Genomic DNA, 19,114 nt, shown 5'->3' with positions numbered 1-19,114 from the left:
GACTATGGGTCAAGCTGCTGGAAAACCATTTTGGAGTGTAATTAGCAATCTTCGAAAGGGAGGTAAGAAGGAAATGACAAGTATTTTGGACAGGTCAGGAAAACTGCTGGTGAATCCTGTGGAGGCCTTGGGCAGATGGAGGGAATATTTTGAAGAGTTGCTCAATGTAGGTGAAAATACGATCAGTAATGTTTCAGATTTCGAGGTAAAATGGTATAGGAATGATGATGGAAATCACATTTGAGGAAGTGGAGAAAATGGTCAATAGATTGCAGTGCAATAAAGCAGCTGGAGTGGGTGAAATTAAGTCGACTCTTCAAATACAGTGGAATGTCAGGTCTTAAATGGCTACAGGATAACTGAATTGGCCTTGGAGTCGGGACAGGTTCCATCAGATTGGACAAAAGTAGTAATCACACCAATCTTTAAACATGGAAACAGGAAAGATTGTAACAACTACAGAGGTATCTCTTTAATCAGCGTTGTGGGTAAAATCTTCTCAGGTATTGTTGAAAGGGAAGTGCGAGTACTAGTTGAGGACCAATTGGATGAAAATCTGTGTGGTTTTAGGCCTCTTAGAGGTTGTCAGGACCAGATCTTTAGCTTATGGCAAATAATGGAGAAGTGTTATGAGTGGAACAGGGAATTGTATCTATGCTTTATAGATCTAGAAAAGGCATATGACCGGGTTCCTAGGAGGAAGTTATTGTCTGTTCTACGAGAGTATGGAATAGGAGGTAAACTTTTGCAAGCAATTAAAGGTCTTTACAAGGATAGTCAGGCAGCAGTTAGAGTTGACGGTAAATTAAGTTCATGGTTCAGAGTAGTTTCAGGGGTAAGACAAGGCTGCAACCTGTCTCCACTGTTGTTCATATTATTTATGGATCATATGTTGAAAACTATAGACGGGTTGAGTGAGATTAAGAAATGTGAACACAAAATAAGCAGTCTTGCATATGCGGATGACTTAGTTGTGATGGCAGATTCGATTGAAAGTTTGCAAAGTAATATTTCAGAGCTAGATCAGAAATGTAAGGACTGTGGTATAAAGATTAGCATCTCCAAAACGAAAGTAATGTCAGTGGGAAAGAAATATGAACGGATTGAGTGCCAAATAGGAGGAACAAAGTTAGAACAGGTGGACGGTTTCAAGTACTTAGGATGCATATTCTCACAGGATGGCAACATACTGAAAGAACTGGAAGCGAGGTGTAGCAAAGCTAACGCAGTGAGCGCTCAGCTACGATCTACTCTCTTCTGCAAGAAGGAAGTTGGTACCAAGACTAAGTTATCTGTGCACCGTTCAATCTTTCGAACAACTTTGTTGTATGGGAGCGAAAGCTGGGTGGATTCAGTTTACCTTATCAACAAGGTTGAGGGTACAGATATGAAAGTAGCTAGGATGATTGCAGGTACTAGTAGATGGGAACAATGGCAGGTGGGTGTCCACAATGAGGAAATCAAAGAAAAACTGGGAATGAACTCTATAGATGTAGCAGTCAGGGCGAACAGGCTTAGATGTTGGGGTCATGTTACACGCATGGGAGAAGCAAGGTTACCCAAGAGACTCATGGGTTCAGCAGTAGAGGGTAGGAGGAGTCGGGGCAGACCAAGGAGAAGGTACCAGGATTCGGTTAAGAATGATTTTGAAGTAATACTTTTAACATCAGAAGAGGCACCAATGTTAGCACTGAATAGGGGATTATGGAGGAATTTTATAAGGGGGGCTATGCTCCAGACCGAACGCTGAAAGGCATAATCAGTCTTAAATGATGATGATGATGATGATGATGATGACATATCCCATGCCTTGTCCGTCTGTGTAAGTAAATAGACGTTATAATCAATTTGTTTTTGTTTTAAATTTTAGGCTTTTCTGTACTCCTTATTTTCAGACCCCTGTCCTAGTCAAATACGTTACTGTTCACTAATACTTCATCACCTATTTTCAATTTTGCTAATTTGAATGAATCTTCCGCGTTCTTCATCGATAACGTCTTAATTCAGCCAGTATCAGTTCACATGTAAGTCTTCTATGACATATATTCCTTATGTTTTCTTCCTGTGTAAGATGACCTTTAAATTTCAAAGTTTGGTCAGGGTTTTCCTTACATTCGTTTGTTTCCTCCATCTTGCCTATATTTCATCATCAAAAATGACTAGATGGTCAGAGCCAGTATCACTACCTCTAAACACATATCTCAGATCTGAGAATAGTTTTGGTAATAGCTATTACAAAATAAATGATTGATTGTGAACTCTTGCATTCTACGTTTATTGGTTTTGCCTTTCTTTCTAAGGAATGTGTTTGTAATTTTTTTCTTTCTTTGGGTTTTATCATCTTCATTTAACGTTATTTCACCAAATGAGCATATCGTATATGCTACAGATATTTTTTGTTCTATCATTTGAGCCTCCTAATATTAATGAATCAGTTTTATTATATTTACAAACTCATTTTCTCAGTTTTTCATAAAAAAATTTACGAATATCGCATTTTCCTTCTTGAGGTGTTTATATTCCTACGATTGGTAACCGTACTTCATCAGTTCTAATTCCAGCAGGTACTATCCTTTCATCCATATAGTCATAAAAGTCTATGTTTCTATTAGATTTATCACCAAAAATACCTATTTCACACACTGCTTGTTGCATGCATTTGACTCAGCTCCAAGCAACATAAAAATTATTTAAATGTTGTTCCATTCAGGTTCTGCTTTAATTTGTTATTAGGTCGTATTTGTATTTCTTTGATTCAAATTTTCTGTAAACACCAATTCATTTGCAGTGAAACCTCCTCTTATATTCCAGGGACATGTACATATAACGTCTTTCACACCAACTTTTTTTCTTTTATATCATGGCCTGGTTGCCGTCTTTGACAAATTTCTACCGTATTCCTTAGATACTTATGAGTTGCAGGCTTTTCATATGGTTAGGAAGCAGCCCATCGCACGACACCGAATCTGGTGGACCAGGTTTTAAATCAGACTACCTTTTCCTAGGTAGACTGCCATCCATCGATTAAGAGATCTACCTCCACTTTTCTGCCCAGTTAATTAAATCCCAGCGGAGTGGGTTGTTACTTTAGCTCTTCAAGTCATTGTAATGAACTCCTGGTCCCATATTGACTCATCGATCATTGAAGTCTTTACATTAACCTTGGCAAGGTTATCATCTCTAGACAGATTACATATACGGCGGCTACACATTATAACATGACTGTCACACACTCATTCAGTTTTGGTTTCAATTCATTTACGATTACACAATAATTTATTGTGTAAGCTTGGTACTGTTGCTGATAGTGGAACGTCGTTCGAAATCTTGCACGAGTGGAGCGAGGCTGGGTGCTCAAAAGTTCACCATTGTATCTACTGAAGACTTTGATTTTGTCTCAAAAGCACAGAGTCTGGATGGCTACCAGAATTGTGGAGAAAGTCCGTTTCCCCGAACTGTTACTGTGGTTAGTTCATGGGGCCAGTCCGCTTGCCACTGGCGTTGTGGCGCCGGATACCACAGCGCTCGCCTTTGTGTACTTGAGCATGAATTCAGCCTTTCTGTCCACATTAAAAGGTGTTGCCTAACGTCCCTGCCCTGGCATAAGTTTCTTGCTCTCACTTCAAAATTACATCCTCTCCAATCCACGTATCGCCCATGCCACTAGACTTGTCGCACATGTTGCTAAACAGCGGGGAGATATTGTTGAAAACCAGTACCAATCTAACGATTTGTAAAATGCATTTATGTATGGCTCCAGATGGAAATTTCGGTAGCATTCCCCTGTTATTGCTTGGGTTAAACCTATCTGTTACAAACTTTTCTTCTAAAATTGTGAGCCATATGTTTGTGACTTTTACTGCACCATCTGTCACAAAGCGAGAAAAGTATTCCAATTATAACATTCACATTTCTTTACCTACTACACGAATATGTAATGAAAAATGGGGGTTTCTATTCAAAGAAACACAGTTGATATCCGTTTGTCTTATGGCAGCGCTATATAGCGGGCCAATCATAGCCACATCTGGTATCCCCCATGAAGCTAGACGAGTTTCATTCATTGTAGTTTTTTCGTAATGCTTATTTCGTGAGATATTTGGCCCAGTTATTATCAATGGAGCAACCTGGACTGTGGGAAAACCGGGACAGAGGGGAATCGAAGCATTTGTGGTGTGGTGCTACAGACGAATGTTTAAAATTAGGTTGGCTGATATGGAATAAGAAGGTTCTGCACAGAATCGGATAGGAAAGGAATATGTGGAAAACACTCACAAGGAAAAGTGACAGGGTGATAGGACATCTGTTAAGACATAAGGGCATGACTTCCATGGTAGTAGAAGTAGGTGTAGAGGGCAAAAACTGTAGAAGAAGACAAGATTGAAATACACCCTGCAGATCTATATAAATGACATGCCCTCTAGTATTACTGGTATGTCTAAAATATTTATGTTTGCTGATGACACTAGCTTGGTAGTAAAGGATCTGGTGTGCAACATTAGCTCGGTTCTAAATAGTGCAGGTCATGGGATATGTTCATGGCTTGTAGAAAATAAACTAACGATAAATCACATTAAGACACTGTTTTTACAGTTTCTGACACACAATTCAACCAAACCCAACGTTTTTATTTTACAGAATGGGCATATGGTTAGTGAAACTGAACAATTGAAACTTCTAGGTGTTCCGATAGATAGTAAACTGTCGCAGTAGGCCCACGTTCAGGATCTTATTCAATGACTTAATGCTGCCATTTTTGCTATTAGAAGAGTGTCTGAAGTAACTGATCATTCGACACGAAAATTAGTATTTTCATTCGGTTATGTCGTATGGTATTATAAGTTGAGGTACATCTCCGCATTCCAAAAGCATATTTTTGGCTCAGAAACGGGCGGTTCTGGCAATAAGTGGTGTATGTTCGCGAACCTGTTGTCGACCTCTGTTCACCGGTCTCGATATTTTGACGTTGACTTCTCAATATGTATATTCTTTACTGGCATTTCTTGTTAACAATATTAGCTGATTCCCAAGAATAAGCAGCTTTCACTCAGTTAATACTCGGCAGAAATCAAAGCTGCATTTGGACTTCCTTAACTTTTGTGCAGAAAGGTGTGCAGTATACTGCTGCATCCATTTTCAATAAGATACTACTCAAATTCAGACATCTTAGCAGTAATCCACTCGCTTTCACATCGAAACTGAAGAGTTTCCTCATGCGTCACTTCTTCTATTCAGTCGAGAAATTCCTTGAAAAATTAACCTGACTCTTATGTAATATTGTTGAGTGCGCTTACTTAAACTTATGGTTTGACTCTTTTTGGGTTCATAAACATTTCTTTTTTCTCTGTCATTACTTTTACATTATAATTTCATGTGCTGACACGTTCCATGACTTTGGAGAGTTGCTTTCGTGGCAGGCCGCATCAAAAGAGTCAGAAGATTGACGGCTCAAAAATAAATAAATAAATAAGTAAGTAAACAAAACTCTGTTTGAGTAGATGTTAGTGTTTATGCTCATTGAGTCGTCACGCACGTCTTGTTAACTGGTTCTGTGGGTTTGGGTATACTATACTGCCGTATCTGCTCTGTGTGATTTTGATGTAACTTGTCTTAATCTGCTGGCCAGCGTTCTGTCTCAAAGAACTTGCCATGCTTAATGTTGTTATGGGTGTGTAATGTGCCCAGTTCTCATGCATAGCTATATCAGGAGCTACGCCTTACTTACATTTTCTTTAATTTTTGTTTGTATGTTTTAAAATTCTTTTGCAAGAAAACCAGCTGTTTCTAAGTTTACATAATGTTTTAAAAGCTGATGAGCTCTAGTATCACCATTACCCAGCCCATTGAAGCATGCTGTGACCTCCAGTTAACGGTAAGATCCGAGCGAGTTGTTGATGATATTCCTTTTTGCGAGACGTTAAATTCCCTTTCTGCAGTTTTCTGATTGCGTATCTAACTAATGGGAACGTTCTACTGGTGCAATTATAATTAAACCGTAATTTTACTTGTGGTATAATCCAGTCAGATACTTATTTTTCACCGAGCGAGGTGGCGCAGTGGTTAGCACACTGGACTCGCATTCGAGAGGACGACGGTTCATTCCCGTCTCCAGCCATCCTGATTTAGTTTTTCCGTGATTTCCCTAAATCACTCCAGGCAAATGCCGGGATGGTTCCTTTGAAAGGGCACGGCCGATTTCCTTCCCAATCCTTCCCTAACCCGAGCTTGTGCTCCGTCTCTAATGACCTCGTTGTCGACGGGACGTTAAACACTAACCACCACCACCACTTATTTTTCTTGTTTGTTAACAGTACTGGAAGATTGTTCCGTGTCGGAGAACTCTAGCCGCTTGGTTCTGGCTTACTTGCGTGCGTGTGCACGGATCTCGAGCATTTCTTAGCGCGGATTGCTATTTGTTTGCAATCGCGCGTCCTGGTTGCCTGTGCTCAAGCTGTGTATCTTACGTTATCTGACTTGCACTGTAAACGATATTTTGCTGTCTGCCACACGACCTTAGATTAACTGGCTTTGCATAAGAAATTCTCCCTTTTTATGTTCAATACATATTGTATCCTCGTTCTAAGTTTTATTGTAAAGTTTTTGGTGTAAGCCTTTTGGGTGTAATTCCTAAAGGATAAGTGTTTTTTGTTAATATGTATCTTTTAATGGTCTGCCTAATATCTCGGTTTTCAAGTCGCTTGAAGAAATTTAATTTGAAATGTTTTAATAATTTTAATTGGCTAGTTTATTCAAAATTGTTGAATTTGAAATAAAGGAAACAATGTTGTGAAGGCCTTATTTCTTGAATTTGGTTGAGTTTATTATTACTGTAATTTAATAGCTGTCTCATTCACTATTTTGAACGCCTGTAATGGCAAATTAACTTCTCTGCCTGTCTTTCAAAGGGGATCTGTTGTTGAAGGGCCCAAGTCCTTCCATGTCATTGTCCCTATTTCAGTGCGACTTGTAAATAACATGCTGCAATAAAGACTATTTGGGCTGAACTGTTTTTTACTCCGGGTTTGAGTTGCTTGCTCGAAAAGCATGAGACACGCTGCATTCACAGCTTGTCACGAAAACCATTTAAATAAAGGCGCAGCAGTAGGTCTTCGCAGCTGACTGAATTACACTTAATGTAGGCAACCGAAAATGTGGTTACGCGGAACACTTAATTCACAGTAGCGAGGCGGCTTCGGTCCAAGGTGGCGGTGTCACATAATTCCAAACAGCTCGCCGCCGCGTCTTTGCAGGTTTTTTTTCTCACCCGCCGCTGTCTCCGTAATGAAATTGCTGCCGTAATTGTTGGTGCTCCGGCGGCGATGCGCCCCTAAACTGTTCTCCTCCGGGGCTCTCACGTTTTTAATTAAACCCTGCTTTGTAAGTTGTTGTCCTCGTCCCATTTGCATTACATTCCCAAGAAACGGGCTGGTCGTCGCGGCCGTGTCCAATCCTTTTATGTCTGTATTTACCCGCTAGCAAATCCACAGACTGGGCTACGAAATTTGAATTTAAATTACCACTTATCAGCCTCCTGGTGACAGGGTGACCGACGTCTTGTTATTCGGGGTAAGCGAAGTACTTTTCTGGGCGTTAGAGGCAGGTTGTTTTTTACATCGTTATTGTTTGTCCTTCTCGGTACACCGAAAAGTCAACACTTTCGTTGATTAATTTAATACTTCAATTTTATGTTAATTCATAGCATCCCAGTCATATAACAGCACTCGCCAAATCAAGTGACGTAGTGGTCAGATAGTGGAATGTGTATGTGGGCATGTTGACAACGTACTGTAGTACACTGCAACTCTTAATGAAGTGGAATTTGCTTTTATGCGAAATACACATATCGAAATAAGTTTTGCATCACTCCGGTTCCTAGAACTCCTGAAGATAGACGTTTACTGTGGATATTGTATCACAGACACAGTGACTTTGACTGTTCAGAGATGTCACTAAACCCACCCAAAGACGTAAACAACCGTGCGTGAGCAACGCTGGTCGATCAGTTCCAGTCATTCCACCAGGAAGGAAGTACACGGCTCGTGTTGTCTGCAGTTCAACCATGCCTAGACGGTCACTACCGCGGTTCGATGTGTCCGCATTGTTACTTTGTGCCAGGAAGGGCTCTCAAAAAGGGAAGTGTCCAGGCGTCTCAGAGTGAACCAAAGCGATGTTGTTCGGACATGGAGGAGCTACGGAGGAAGAGAAACTGTCGATAACATGCCTCACTCAGGCCGCCCAAGGGCTATTACTGTAGTGGATGACCACTACCTAAGGATTATCGCTCGGAGATACACTGACAGCAACGTCGCCATGTTGAATACTGCTTTTCCTGCAGCGACAGGACGTCGTATTACGACTCAGACTGTGTGCAAAAGGCTGCATGAGGTGCAACGTCACTCCCGACGTCCATTGCGAGGCCTACTTTGCAATCATGCACCAGGCAGCGCGGATACAGATGGTGTCAATTTGTGGGTGTTATGTTGACGAATGGCGCAACGGATTGATCAGACAAGTACCCTTTGGTTCCTGCAACAAGCAATTCCCATCCCACACTACTGCAGAGGTCAGACAGGCGCTCCTAGCGTACCAAAAATGCCTGAAAATCTTTCAGCAATAAATATCTTCTGGAGTCGTCCGCTGTAAGGAAAACGCACAAAAACATTATATTTTCTTACGTAACTAGTGGGATACTTGGGTACTGGAGTATTGCTAGTTAGTGTGGGAAAAACGTTAAACGAACGGAAAATATTACTTACTGCAAAATCTGAGAAAATCAAGTGAAACTTTTATTTATAAACTGATATACAAATTTCCGGGTTCTTTTCGGAATAGGAGGTTACCTCTTATGGATAGGAATTTTGTTAATGAAATTTATATACAAAGTTTGGGAAAGCTCTTATATCCCTTTTCTTTAAGAATGCTACTTACTCGGCAGAATGGCTGAGAGCCGCGCCTACTCAACTTGAATAATTATCCGATTGAATTTTTCCAAGTACTGTCGGGGCTGTCTCGTGAGAAATGTAATGGAGTGACGTGATTGAAGTATGTTCTTTCTAATGGAGGAAAGATGGGGCTCGCCTACGCTGTAGCGCACAATACCGTGAGCTGCAACGACTGCTGTCTGCGTCGTTCGCCACTGAAAAATAACAAAACTATCTTTTCCTATCTGGATTGACCTTCGCCAATCGAACTTTCAACACGCCTTTATGAAGTCAAGGACTCCTACCTGCCCCTAGTCTAACTATTGGCGTGGTACACTGGTCAGATAACCAGTCCAGCGCGATGCCACTCAATGTTCGCTCGCAGGCGCTAACTAATACTCTGTCTGTGTTCACACCGCACATTAAGTCTCAGGAACAACACAGCGAACAAACGCTTAATCGTGAGCGACTCAGTATAGAGTATCAGTCCGATTCGCTAGCGACAGAGGTGCTCTCTCATCTCAGTACTGAATAGAGACTTTGTTCCTCGCTCTCTGTATAAACGTACGAGCGCACTCGCTCCCGCTACGTGTTCCCACTTCAAGAGCGTCACCGGAACGAACCCTTTCCTTGCAAAAGCGAAAGGGTATATCATCTGCTGGCTGTACCTCACTCCTCCAGCTCATTGCGTCAGAAATGACCCGCCAATCAAATTGTTCAAATATATGAGAAATCTTATGGGACTTAACTGCTAAGGTCATCAGTCCCCAAGCTTACACACTACTTAACCTCAACAGTCCTAAGGACAAACAGACACACCCATGCCCGAGGGAGGACTCGAATCTCCGCTGGTACCAGCCGCATGATCCATGACTGCAGCGTCTAAGACCGTTCAGCTAATCCCGCACAATCCTCCAATCAACGTTATTCTTACAAACTGGAGAATGGCGCTCCGTTTCAGCCGACTAATCCGGAAATATATGGCATCTGCATTAGGCGTTTACTGTCCGCCTGTGAGAACTCTGAAACTGCGCACTAGATCCGTCAAAAAAATGCATGTGCTGGGGCTCGCCCAAACAATACAGTGGGTTTTGCTTTTAAGGTGAATATTCAGGCCATTATTACTCTTCTCTGGAAAAAAACTGTTTTGGTCCCTGGGCGGTCGGCCTGCCGGCAGAACTGCGTGCTAACTCACCCTCCTACGGTTTTTCCAGTGGGTTGGTTGCCTCCACCGAAGTAAAACTCCTGTGGCCATCGTGTCTTGAACGTCTGTGTACGCCAGCCTCAATTTTTAATCTCGGTGCACACTTGCGATTTATTTATTAGATTTGAATATCGGTTAAATGGAAATGTGTAATATTGACTCTACCCTATCGAGTTTGGGCTCGAATGGAACATCTTGATATGCAGAACAGAATATGATGGTGAGGTCGGAATATTTAACAAATGAGAGTCAGGAGACCACGCCACCTTACAATGGGCCCAACAACATCTCGAGTGGAGTGCTCAGGGTTGGCCACACGTTCTCTTCACCGATGAGTGTCACATATGCATTTAACCAGACAATCGTCAGAGACATTTTAGGAGGCAACCAGTGAGGCTCAACTCCTTAGAGACACTGTCCAGTGAGTGCAGCAAGTTGGAGGTTCACTGCCGTTTCGGGATGGCATTATGTGGGGCCAAGGTATGTCGCTGGTGGTCATGAAACGCGCCCTAACGGCTGTATGATGAGTGAATGGCATCCTCCGACCGTTAGTGCAACCATATCGGCAGCATAATGGTGAGACATTCGTCTTCATGGAGGACAATTCGCGCCCCCATCGTGCACATCTTGTAAATGACTTCCTATAGGATGATGAAATCGCTCGACTAGAGTGGCCAGCATGTTCTCCAGGCATGAAATTTGTTGAACATGCCTTGGGTAGATAGAAAACAGCCGTTTGTGGACGACATGACCCACCAACCACTCTGAGGGATTTATGACGAATCGCCGTTGAGGAGTGGGCCAATCTGGACCAGCAGTGCCTTGATGAACTTCTGGATAGTATGCTACGACGAATACAGGCATGCATCAATGCAAGAGGACGTGCTACTGGGTAATAGTGGTAGTGGTGTGTACAGCAATCTGGATCACCACCTCTGAAGGTCTCGCTGTATGGTGGTACGACATGCGATGTGTGGTTTTCATGAACAGTAATGAGGGTGGAAATAATGTTGATGTTGATATCTACTCCAGCTTACTGTACAGGAACAGAGGTGATGCAAAACTCTTTTTGATGTTTGTACATAGACTGATATGACAAACATCATGGGATAGCGATATGCCACAGATACAGATGGCGTGGAATCGCGGTCACAAGGTATAAAAGGGCAGTGCGTTTGCAGAGCTGTCGTTTGTACTCAGGCTATTCACGTGAAAAGGTTTCAGACACTATTTCCCCACGACTGGAATTGACAGACTTGAATGTGGAATGGTAGTTGGAGCCAGACGTGCAGGACATTCCGTTTCGGAAATCGTTAGGGAATGCAATGTTCTGAGATCCACGGTGTCGAAGTGTGCCGAAAATACTAAATTTTAGGCATTGCCTCTCACCACGTACAATTAAGTAGCCGAGCACAGTCAGTGTCAATATACAAGCAACATTACATGAAATAGTCACAGAAATCAACGTGGGACGTACGGCGAACGTATCCATTAGAAGAGTGCAGCGAAATGTGTCCTGATATCAGTTGCTGAGAGCTGATGGTAGGGTTACGGTGTGGGGCAACCTCTACCAGGCCATGGACTTATTTTGTCGTCGAGACATTGTGCAGTGTGACGTGGTGGCGGCTCCTTAAGATGGTAGGTGCTGTGTTTGCAATGAATGGATTGGGTCGCCTGGTCCAACTGAACCGATGATAACTAGAACTGTTTATGTTCTGCTATTTGGAGATCATTTGTAGCCATTCATCGACTTCCATGTTCCCAATGACAGTGGGCCATGTCACCCGCCACAGTTGTCCGCGATTGGTTTTGGAAACATTCTCGACATTTTGAGCCAGTGATTAGGCCGCCCAGATCGCCCGACATGAATCCCATCAAACATTTATGAGTCATAATGAAGAGGTCAGCTCGTTCACAATATCATGCACTGGATGGCTATATGGGCATCGTGGTTCAATATTTCTTCGAGGAAGTTCCAAAGACTTGTTGAGTCCATGCTACGTCGAGTTTCTGCTCTACACCAGGACTCAAAGAGGTCCTACACGGTACTCGGAGGTATCCCATGACTTTTGCCACTTCATTGTAAGATAGTAGTTCTTGTCTGGCACAGCTACAAAAGAAATTGAAAGACAACATGCATATAATCACTGTATAACTAAACGGTTTCACAACGTATTAGGATGTTTCAGATAGTTATCATCAGGTGAACAGATGTGTTACGTCAAAAACATATGGTGTGCATTTTTTCTATATCTGAGTATAGTATTAGTAATAGTAGTAGCAGCAATCTTAAAAGTCGAAATATTATTCGTCCAAGGACTGTTTTACAGTGATTGAGGATTCGTCACCTTAGGATAAGAAAATTATTTCGCTCATAAAGAAATATGTTTCTTTACTATCAAAAACAGTCTTGATCACAAATTATTTATTCCGGCGACCGGTTTCGACCACAGCTGTGGTCCACTTCAGACCTATGAGTAAGTACCTCTTTCTGGTGGTAAATCAACAGTAGGAGGGTCTTACTCATTGGTCTGAAGATAACCACTAGTCAGCGAAATAAATAATTTGTGAGCAAGACTGTTTTTTATAGTAAATATTTGTAACAACATTGATCGCTGTTCACTCCAACAATGTATTCAAAATTAATTAAATATGTCTGTGTTTAATGAAGAGAGGGGTGTGTGGTCAGATATGACCAGGCAGTTACTATTTCCTCGAAGAAATTTTGGAAAGAGTGCAAAAATTCAAATACTGTCCTCGGAGAAGAGGCGCAGTCACTTGTTTTTCTATCGTCGGTTTAACGCTCATTACCTAAAAGAATCAGTTTCCGTTCCTCGTGAATCAATCTCAGATCTCATTGTATCGCTTATAAGAGCAGCATGTAAATTGTAATTTTACGGTACATGGGGTACATGAGTAATCTATGTAGCGTAATAGTAAAATTTACATACATTACACGATAAAATAGTGAAAACGAAAATTTTACATAGTAACACCACGAAAACCTAAATCACTGTAGACATACCGAGAAGAACCCTCTATCCTAGAGTCTGAGGCTTGTAATCTGGAACAGAACAGCCTCCGCCATACCAACCCCCATGGATTCCGCAAACTTTGGTTATGCGAAACATAAATTGCACATTTCTCGCGTAACACCTGTAAACATTACAGTCACTTGCTGTATCTCAGTCAACGACCTGGTTTTCACCTCATGAGGTTCATGAGTTTTACCTCATGAGTTTCTTCTTCAGTTGTGCTCCTGCGATTATCCGATGCAGTGAGCAGCTGTTGTATAAATGTGCACCATACTGGATAAATTACTTTTCATTTTCTTCATTTTTATTAATATTATATTCTGCTGTGCTATTTGTATGTTAATGTAGATGTTTGCATAAGAAGTGATGGACGTCGACACTAACGAAAATCAAATATTGAAGGAGGGCCGTAGACATTTTATCTACAAAGCATCGAACTTGATAGTATGTATCATGAGATGTACATTCATTGATGAATAGTTACAGACTCAGAACTGATGTAGATTTGTGCGTTCTTACTAATGGGAGCTACCTGACGTAGTAACTTCGCTGACTGAATACTCGTCCACTATTGAGTATGGATTCGTGAAAGACGATTTTTTCTCGACGCTCGTATTACACTAAGTGGTTAAATACTGGAGTAAAAGATTTTGCGTATTAACAAAGAAGGAAGCAAAACTAAGAGGTACAAAGATATAATTGGTAATGAAGTAAATTTGTGAAACCAAAAACTACATAATTAGAACTTTGCAAAATAACAGGTGCTGTCTTATGACAGAAAGATTTTAATGTACAGAGTGATTCTCAAAGTTCATCAAGAGTTATGGTGTACGCGAAATTTTATAAACTGAGTTATTAACACTGCAACAGGTTATCAAGTAACATTATATTTTTTTGGAAACAGAAGAATAAAATCTTCCAAACCATGAAATTTAACTTGGGAAAGAAAATTATTTGTAGAGTGACTTGTCCAGGAACTCTAAAACTTCTAATGTGAGTACCTCGTGAAAAATTAATAAGTTTTCTTTAGACAGTAGAATGAGGGCTTTCTAAAAAGACAGGCCAATTTCAAAACAAACAGCTTTGAACAATATCGAAATTTGACATGTACATGGTTTGCAGGTACCATAAATTATGAATATTGTATTAAATGAAATATTTCCACGCGAAATAAATACACTAGTCTCACAAAACCTAAACTAAACTGTATCCGAACAGATTCCCGATGGCGCAACTATACCGAGCGAGGTGGCGCAGTGGTTAGCACACTGGACTCGCATTCGGGAGGACGACGGTTCAATCCCGTCTCCGGCCATCCTGATTTAGGTTTTCCGTGATTTCCCTAAATCGTTTCAGGCAAATGCCGGGATGGTTCCTTTGAAAGGGCACGGCCGATTTCCTTCCCAATCCTTCCCTAACCCGAGCTTGCGCTCCGTCTCTAATGACCTCGTTGTCGACGGGACGTTAAACACTAACCACCACCACCGCAACTATACCGACCGACCTCCGTGTCATCCTTACTGGATACTCGTCATTTGATGTGTATAGAGAGGAGCCCAGTACACCGCTCTCTTGGCCGCAGTCAGTTTTCGTGAGTGGAGCCGCTTTTTCTCAGTCAAGTAGCTGATATTACTTGATCTTAGAAATACACTTCACTCAGAGCCTCATCAACGCCTATTGACGAAAGTACAATTAAATGGGGTATCACGAAATTTGAAACAGCATTGGTTATTTCTTGATAGGTAGGTAGCAGTTTGTTGTTGTGGAAGGATAGTCTCGACATTCTAAAAGTAACTCCAGAAACTACCCGTCAAAGTGTTTTCTAACCTCTGCTGTACAAGTTGTATGTTAACGACGTGATAGATAAGATTTATAATAACCTCAGATTTGTCGTAGATGAGCCGCTTATCTAGAAGCGGCACACATAATCAGTCATATCTTGATAATATTTCACTGTTGTCCAAATTGACAACTAGTATTAAATGCACAAAATTTTAAAATTTAGTGCTTTAGAAATCGCAGAAACTTTGTATCTTATGATTACAATATCACCACTGGCTTCAGTAAACACGTACAAATACTTGAGTGCAAGAGTGTGTTAGGATGTAGAGTGGAATGATTAAGCAGGCTCAGTCACAGGCCTAGCAGATGACAGACTGCCGTTATTGGGTAGGGCACTGTGAAAATGTAATCAGTCAACAAAGAAGATTGCTTCCAGTACTCTCGTGCGAGACGACATATATTATTCCTCAAGCCTACTTGCATAGCTACAGTAACCATCATTAACTAAGAAACCTAGGAAAACTGTATGACGCACTACGTGCGTTTCGCGGGGAGCGAGAAGGAACGATTAGACTCATCACACGGCACGCATACTAATTTAAGGATTGATTCTTCTCTCACTACATAATTGAATGGAATGCGACGAAGCCCTAATATGGCTTCTGGGAGATTGGTATCGTCTTTGAATGATATTATTTCTAATGAAAAGAGCCACAGATAAACGCATTACAGATCAGGTGTTTACGAACATATTTGACAATGAACGTTGGACAGAGAATTAATGAATATTATTAAAATTTTAGTTCGCAGCTCGTGGTCGTGCGGTAGCGTTCTCGCTTCCCACGCCCGGGCTCCCGGGTTCGATTCCCGGCGGGGTCAGGGATTTTCTCTGCCTCGTGATGACTGGGTGTTGTGTGATGTCCTTAGGTTAGTTAGGTTTAAGTAGTTCTAAGTTCTAGGGGACTGATGACCATCGATGTTAAGTCCCATAGTGCTCAGAGCCATTTGAACCATTTATTAAAATTTTTGCTCTTGTCTTGTAATTGTTCTTGGTAATAATTATATTTTGCGCACTATCCACATAGTTCATTTGAAATTTTGATAGAGTTTTTGATTTCGTCAGTATAAAATCAATTGTATTAAGATTCCCCCTAAAGCAGGTCTTTCATTGAAAATAATTAAAGAAAACCGACAAAGTTTTCACACTCAAATCATACAAGAGGTAGGAAGTTTCGGCAATGGTAATAAATTTAAAAAATTTCTTTTATAATTTACAGTAAACATAAAAAGAAGCTGACCTGACGCCTATGTCAATACACTGCATACTTTCTGCTCCAGTAACTGAAAATGTACGACTTACACGAAAAATATTCTCCCTCAATTTTCACCAGCTCTGGTTATTCTAAATGTCCAAATAATGATAGATTCTCTATTACAGCATGGTTAATGAGCAGAGACTTAAAAACAAGAATCAATAGGAGAATGTCAGCAGACTTTTTTTGCAGAATGCAACCCCTCTTTCTTTTTTGGGAAAAGCAGCAGACGATTGACTGACGAAGGGCTCTTTTATGTATCTATTCTATTTCATACTTACCTATTTTTTATTGTATTTGGATTCGATATGTCTAGAAACATATAATATTAAAGTCTGATCAAGTGTCGGTACTTTTCAGTCATTATTCAGTATCTGCTGGTGGAAATAACAACCAAAAAAAAAAACTGAAAACTAATTATTTTGAATGGTTCTAACAGTTAGGTAAAACTTGTGTGAAAAAACGATGTAAACTAAAAGCTGTTACTTCAGCGAAAACCACCATCCCTACCGTGTACCATGAAAATAAACCGTAGGCCATGGTTCATTTCGACGACCATTGTTCTAATATCGAAAAAATTGAAAACGAGAGTTTACTTTAAAGCTTTGAAATGGCTACGTCAGATTGATCTCATTTATACCTCTACTATTGAGGTCTGTCTTGGTTTGCTATCTGTTTGTGAAGGGAGCTTAGCTCTCGGACGGTAGAGTTATTTTATTCTCGATATATGCACTGATATGTACTCACCTGTGCCCTTAATGTGTTCTTTCTTTAGACTTAATTTAAATGTAACTGAGATGAATAAATGTGAGTTTGCTAGTGGTGGCCAGTATCTGTTGTCTGCCACTGTAGTGCTGCCAATAGTAGTATCTTACGCAGAAAGGCAGAGAGCTATACCTTGACCATCAGAACAAGTTCTGAGGAAGTATTCGTGGTTTCACGGTTAAGGTAGCTAGCAGGTAACGTGGTTATACCTTATGGCAACCGCCACTACCGTTAGAGAGGGAAGATTTATGTAATCCGATACGAAATCCATTTGATGTTAAGGCTGGCCTGAACTCAAGTGTGTTAGGGCAGTTTACGTGTGGAGACATTTGAATTTACTTTGTGTGTGGTGTTCATACATGATTCTTTTTTTTTTTTTTTTTTTTTTTTGTCATCAGTCTTCTGACTGGTTTGATGCGGCCTGCCACGAAGTCCTCTCCTGTGCTAACTTCTTCATCCCAGAGTAGCGCTTGGGCTCAATTATTTGCTGGTTGTATTCCAGTCTGTCTTCCTCTACAGTTTTTTTGCGCTCCGCAGCTCCCTATACTACCATGGAAGTCATTCCCTCATGTCTTAACAGATGTCCTACCATCTTGTCCCTTGACCTTGTGAGTGTTTTCCATGTGTTCATTTCCTCTCTAGTTCTGCGCAGAACCTCTTCATTCCTTTCCTTGTTAATCCACCGTATTTTCAACATTCGTCTTTAGCACCACACCTCAAATGCTTCGATTCTCTTCTGTTCCGGTTTTCACACAATCCATGTTTCACTACCATACAGTACTGTATTCCAGACGTACATTCTCAAAACTTTCTTTCTCAAATTAAGGCCAATATTTGGTATTATTAGACTTCTTTTCGCCAGGAATGCCGTTTCACCATTGCTGCTCCTTGATCCGTCCGTGGGGTTGGGTTCTTGGGGGGAAGAACCAGACAGCGAGGTCTTCGGTCTCAACTAGGAAAGGACAGGGAAGGATGTCGGCCAAGCCCCCATGCCCTTTTAAAGGAACCATCCCAGCATTTGCCTGGAGCGATTTAGGGAAGTCACGGAAAACGTGGACCAGGATGACGGGAAGCGGGATTGAACCGTAGGCCTCCCGCTCCGTCCGTCATTGATTATTTTACTGCCTACGTAGCAGAATTACTTATCATCATCAGTCCTGCAGTTAATTTCCTCCCTGTTCTAATTTTTACTACTTCTCATCACCTTCGTCATTCTTTGATTTACTGTCAATCCACACTCTGTACTCGTTAGACTGTCCATTCCGTTCATCAGATCATGTAATTCTTTTCACTTTCACTCAAGGTAGCAATGTCATCAGCGAATCGTATCATTGATGTCCTTTCACCTTGAATTTTAATTCCACTCCTGAACCTTTCTGTTATTTACATCATTGCTTCCTCGAGGTATAGATTGAACAGCAGGAGCGAAACTCAGTATCCTTGTCTTACACCATTTTTAATACTAGTATTCCGTTATTGGTCGTCCACTCTTATTATTCCCTCTTGGCTGTTGTTCATATTGTATATGACCCATCTCTTCCTATACCTTACCCCAACTTTTTCAAAATTTCGAACATCTTGCACCATTATTCATTGTCGAACGCTTTTTCTAGGTCGACAAATCCTACAAACGTGTGTTGTTGATTTTTTTTTTTTTTTTAGTCTTGCTTCCACTATTAACCTCAATGTCAGAACTGCCTTTCTCGTGCCTTTATCTTTCCTAAAGCCAAAATCATCGTCATCCAGAGTATCCCCGATTTTCTTTTCCATTCTTCTGTATATTATACTTTTAAGCAACTTGGGTGCATGACCTGTTAAGCTGACTGTGTGATAATTCTCACACATGTCAGCTCCTGCAGTCATCGTAATTTGTGTAGTACTGACACATTAATGTGACCACCTGTCAAAAGCCTGAATACCCACCAGTTGCAACGGTAGACCGCCGCGAGTCGTGCTGGAATAGTTCCGTAGTGGTTCAGGAAGGTACCAACAGGAATGTGGAAGCACACCGTGTCCAGTGCTGTGGCCAGATGTATTAAGTTTCTCGGCTGAGAACCCAAGACGTGAACAGCCCGATCGCGGTGGTTTCACAGA

The sequence above is a fragment of the Schistocerca americana genome, chromosome 1 (genome assembly GCF_021461395.2).
Source record: "Schistocerca americana isolate TAMUIC-IGC-003095 chromosome 1, iqSchAmer2.1, whole genome shotgun sequence".
In the NCBI taxonomy this organism is placed as follows: domain Eukaryota; kingdom Metazoa; phylum Arthropoda; class Insecta; order Orthoptera; family Acrididae; genus Schistocerca; species Schistocerca americana.
This window is presented reverse-complemented; position numbering follows the sequence as displayed.